The 5,789-nt window shown below is 44.7% G+C and overlaps 1 pseudogene; it reads left to right on the top strand.

Annotated features, from left to right (window-relative positions):
* The first annotated feature begins 674 nt into the window (after positions 1-674).
* Positions 675-798, top strand: LOC129688780 (small nucleolar RNA SNORA17; annotated as a pseudogene).
* The last annotated feature ends 4,991 nt before the right edge of the window (positions 799-5,789 follow it).

Raw genomic sequence — 5,789 nt, 5'->3', positions numbered from 1 at the left:
TCAGGGCTCTCAAAAAACAACAAGCAGGCAATTTCACACACAGTGGATGGCAAGAAGTAATAAAGATTAAGGGAGAAATTAATGAAAGAACATTACAGTGGAAACCATTGCAGAAAAGCACAATCGCTCTAAATGCAGAGTTGTGAAGCCCAATCCCAACTAACACATTTACAACTCAACCCCTCAAGCACCTAAGGCTCGGGGATCACTGCAGAACATAGGGATGAAAAGACTAGTAGAGCTGGAGAAATAGGGATTTGGCTGTGAGGTTGTGTCTCCTGGAAATCTCACCAACATAACAGCCTAAACATGACCTGAGCAAGGATCGACACCAATAGCCACGCTAACTTGGACAAAGGGACGCTCTTAAGGCCTCAACCCTACATAAAGAACTTCAGGCAAATGAAGAATGCTGGGATGAGCACACTGATTGGTAATGCATTGCCAAATGGTCAGCCCTGAAGACAAATAAATAGAAGCATCATTAAACATGCTGAGAAGGTCGTACTTATGAATTTAGGATCTCACACACACACACATGCACAAATATTTTTAAAAACCATGGGAAAGAGGGCAAGAAAGAGAGCAAGGAAAAGGTACATGAGGATTTGGAGGAAGAAAGGAGAAGGGGGAAATAGCGTAATTATATTATAATCTCAAAAAAACTTTTTTCGCCTGCTACTTAAGGCATTGGCTGCTGTGTCACGCGTGTGTCAGTCGGCGGTAGGGAGAAGAGAGGCTGTGTCTATGCTCAATGTTCTGACCTGTGACCATCTGAATGACTGGAAGTCTAACACTCCCTGAACAAAAGCGAGTCTGAAATGACCACCAACCAGCCCACTGCTGCACAGGTCTTGGTGGGCTCCCAGGGTGGGGAGCGAGCCAGGGACAAGATGAACCCTACCTGGGATGATAGGCCCCAGGCAGGAGTGAGCATGAAGCAGATGACCCCGCTCTACACACATGGGGCCACACAGGAAACCCAAGGTCAAGGAGCAAGCCCAAGATGACCACTAGTCCAGAGCCATGGGGCTTGGACAGAGTGATAGATAGCCTGAGATGACCGTGCAGGCCCAGTGGGGGGTGGGCAAACCTTGCTCGAGATGACCGCTGCCCGGTGCCCTAATGCAAAGGTGGGGCGGAGCACTCCTGAGATGACCCCTGGCACTCAGAGACGGCTGGCATCACTAAGAGGAGCAGGTAAGTAGTGGAGAAATGGACGAGAAAGAGAAACGGAAGGACCTGGGCACAATGAAGAGAGGCAGAACTGGAGACTCAAGGGTAGAGAGGAACAGCCTGATGTGAGTAGCCAGTGATGCCATCTGGGACCATGGTGGGGTCCTGGCCTGTGCTGCCACTGGGGACCACTTCTGGGTCCATGGCCCTGTAGCAGCACGGAGTCTGTTACCACCAAGAGCCTGGTCTGGGCTGCTGCTTGAGAACACGTTAATGTTGTAGGGTTATTCAGAACTGGCTCCATCCCTTGCCTGGGCGTCATAGGAGAGTTGGCCTTAGGATCCCGAGATCAGGAGAGCTGACACCACCCCTAGCCAACTGCAGTACTCAGAAGAGCCGGCCCTGCACCTAGCCCAGGAAGCATAGTAGACCTAGCACTGGATGTGGGGGTTACGGGGTGAGCTAGCCCCGTGGCTGTGACTGTAAGAGAGCCACCCCCAACTCTTGTCTGTGGTGCAGACAAGTGAAAAGTGCCCTCCACTCCCCCCTTGTCCCCTGCCGCCTATGGCAGATGAAAAAAAAAAAAAAAAACTGGCCCCAAGGTCATAAGAGTGGGAGAATAGGCTCTGTCTCTCTCCTGCTATAGCACTTGGGAGAATGGGCCCTGTACCCCACCTGGGTAGCACAGTAGAGCTGATGCTGATGGCATGGGCACAGATGAGTTAGTCCAGAGGTTCTAAGAACGGGAGAGCTATCTCTGCCCCTTGCTGGACGCAGTATTGGATGGGCCAACCAGGACAGGGCAGGAGAGTTCAGGCAATTGGTGTGGGTGTGGCAGAGCCAGCAGGCTGACCAGCTCAGATACCTCTCAGACCCAGATCCAGGGCTTTGAGTTAGCCCAGCATCTACCCCATTCATTGATGAACTGCTGCAGTGTGTGAGGGGCTGGTCCTACAGATCCAAAACTATAGGATCTCCACGACACAGGGCAACAAGGAATATCTGTGAGGAGTCCCAGTGAAGTCCCAGCATTAATAATGTAGCAGAAGCCAGAGGCCTCAAACCAGACCAACAATTCATTGCAATGAACATTTGCAAGCAAAGGAGTGTGGGCAAAAGGATATACTGTAGGACACTCTGTGAAACCTTATAACTTCCACAATGAGATTTTTTTTTCCTCTTTTGGGGAAGTTGCAAGGGTTGAGAGCCTTTGCAAGAGGAGGCATTGGAATGCATAATGAGAAATTCATAAAGAACCAATAAAAAAAGGATTTGTTAAGTGTTTTTTTTTTAAGAGTTTAAAGGCTCCCAACATTTCTAGTTTACTCTCAGGATTCAAGAGGTTTACCCTTAGCCTACTGCTCAAACCACCTGCTGCCTCCACTCTGCCATCATAGATTCTAAAACCTTTAGCAAATCTGACAAGAAGAAAGAAAAAGAAGATGCAAGTTAATAAAATTAAAAATCAAAAGATGTCCTTACAACTGACCCCAATTAAAAAATGGGGTACAGAGCTAAACAGAGAATTCTCAACAGAGGAATCTTGAATAGTGGAGAAGCACTTAAAGAAACGCTCAACTTCCTTAGTCATCAGAGAAATGCAAATCAAAATGACTCTGAGATTCCATCTTATACCTGTCAGAATGGCTAAGATCAAAACCTCAAGTAACAACACATGCTGGCGAGGATGTGGAGAAAGGGTAACACTCCTCCATTGCTGGTGGGAGTGCAAACTTGTACAACCACTTTGGAAATCCATCTACAGGCCAGACCACTCCTGGGTATACACCTGAAAGATGTTCCCCCATGCAACAAGGACATTTACTCAATCATGTTCATAGCATCTTTATTTGTAATAGCCAAAAACCGGAAACAACCTAGATGTCCCTCAAAGAAGGAATGGAAAGAAAGAAAGAAAGAAAGAAAGAAAGAAAGAAAGAAAGAAAGAAAGGCGCTGTAGTACATTTATATTATGGAATACTGCTCAGCCATTAAAGACAAGAAAATCATGAAACTTTCAGGCAAATGGATGGAACTAGAAAAGATCGCCCTGAGTGAGGTAACACAGACCCAGAAAGACACATATGGTATGTACTCATTTATAAGAGGATTTTAGTCATACAGTACAGGATAGACATACAACAATGCACAGACCCCAAGAAGATAAGTAACAAGGAGGACCCAAGGGAGGATCCATAAATCTCACTCAGAAGGGAAAATAGAATAGACAGAGGTAGTGGTTGAAGAGTGGGAACAAGGTAGATGAGGGAGTGCAGAGAGAAATAAGGGCAGAAATCAGACCTGGGGAGAGTAGGAGTGAGAGGGCAGAAGGCCTACAGAGAAAAGAGAAATGATGGGTGGGGGCATCTCTGCAAAAAGCTGCAGACCTAAATCAGAATAGGACTTTGGGAGGATATGAGGGAGATTCTAACTAAGACTCCTAGTAGCAGGGGCCATGGAGACTGAAGAGGACACCCTTTATCTAGACAAGACTCCTAGTGGATGGAGGAGATCACCAACACATCCACAAAACCGCAATCCAAATCTCACCCTATCTACAAGCCCTGCAGGTACAGAGATAGAACAGATAGAGTGGAGGTTGAGGGACTGTTAATGCCATGCCAAACCCTAAGACCCACCCCATGGAAGAAATCCAATCCCTATCACTATGAATGACACTCTGCTATGCTTGCAGACAGGAGCCTACCAGAGTTGTCCTTTTTGAGGCTCTGCCCAACAATAGTTCTAAACAGATACTGGAACTCACAGCCAAACATTGGGCAAAGTATAGGGAGTCTACTGCAAAAGAGAAGGGAAGAATAAATGCATCTAGAAGTGACAAAAGCTCCACAAGAAGATGATCAGAGACAATCAACCAGGAACCAGAGGGGCCTATGGAGTCTGAAGCACCAACCAAGGACAATGCATGGCCTGGACCTGGGTCCTCTACTTATAAGTAGCCCATGGGCATCTTGGGCTTCATGTGGTCCCACTAGTTAGAAGAGTGGGGGATATCACTGACATGGACTATGTTGCCTGCTTTTGATCACATCCCCCGATGGGATTTCCTTACTAGGCCACAGGGGAGAAAGACGAACTCAGTCCTCATGTGAATAGATGAGCTGGGATGTCTGGGTAGGGGGTATTCCCTATTCTGAGAAGTAGGAGAGGGGGATAGGGGTGGGAGGGTGGGACTTGGAGGATAGAAGAGAAGGGTCTATGACCAAGATGTAAATTGAATTAATAAAAAAATGAAAAGAAAAAAAAAGAAATATAAATAGATAACATATTTTTTAAAAGAAATTCTGAAACTGGCATAAAAATAAAAAAAAATCAATGAAATAAAATGGGGACCCAGGAATAAAAAATAATGCTATACCCAGTTAATTTTTGAAACAGGAGGTAAAAAACATACATTGGATAAAAAGACCATCTAGTCAGTAATGGTGCTGGCAAAGCTTGATTTCTTCCTACAGAAAAATGAAGTTAGACTGCTATATTTCACTGTACAGATATCAGTTGAAAATGGACCAGAGGCCTTAATTTAAAATAAGGAACACTGAAGCTTCTTGAAGAAAACCTAGGCAATACCCATTAAGATATTGGAGTAAGAAAGAGCTTGTTGAACAGAACACTAATAGCATGAAAAATAACCCCAAATATCAATAGAAGAGTCTACATGAAAATAAAAATTTCTGTACAGCAAAGGAAACAGTTAGCAGAGCACATAGACACCCTGGAGAATGGGAGAAAATCTTTACCAGCTACACCTCAGATAAGAGGTTAATATCCAGATTTGCAAAGAATTTCAGAAATTATGTACGAAGGGGAAAAACTGTCAATCAACAATTGGATAATAATCCAAATAGACAGTTTTCATGGGAAACAAAAAAAGAATACAAACGGCCAATGTGGTGGTTTGGTTAGGCATGGCCCCCATAAAGTCATATTTTAAACACTTGGCCATAGGGAGTGGCACGATTAGAAGGTGTGGACTTTTGGAGTAGGTGTGGCCTTGTTGGAGGAAGTGGGTCACTGAGGGGGGGGTGGCCTTTGAGGTCTAAGAAGCTCAGTTCTGGCCAGCGTGGCACAGGGTCTCCTTCTGCTGCCTGTGGATCGAGATGCAGAACTCTCAGCTCCTTCTTCAGCATCATGGCTGCCTGCATGCCACCATGACAATAATGGACTAAACCTTTGACACTGTAAGCCAGCTCCAATTAAAAGTTTTCCTTTACCAGACTTGCCATGGCATAGTGGCTCTTCACAGCAACAGAAATCCTAACTAAGTAACTAGCAACCAGTAACTATATTTTTAAAGTATTCAATATCCATAGCTATCAGTGAAATGCAAATTAAAACTACTTTGAGATATCACCACAACCCAAGCAGAATAGCTAGTACCAATAAATTTGACAAATGTGGATGTGGAAAAGAACTGTTGAGGGTCCAAGCTAATATAGTCATTGTGAAAATTAGTTTGGAATAATCTCAAAAAATAAAAAAATAGAACTACCATATGACTTCTGGACATATTTACACCCAGACAACTCCCAAACCTACCATAGAAATATTTGAACCCACATATTTATTGCAGCGTTATTCACTTTAGCAAA

This window comes from Psammomys obesus, unplaced genomic scaffold (genome assembly GCF_907164565.1).
Source record: "Psammomys obesus unplaced genomic scaffold, mPsaObe1.curated_primary_1811, whole genome shotgun sequence".
NCBI classification, from domain to species: Eukaryota; Metazoa; Chordata; class Mammalia; order Rodentia; family Muridae; genus Psammomys; species Psammomys obesus.
Note: the sequence above shows the minus strand (reverse complement) of the source record. Positions and strands in the feature narration are given on the sequence as shown.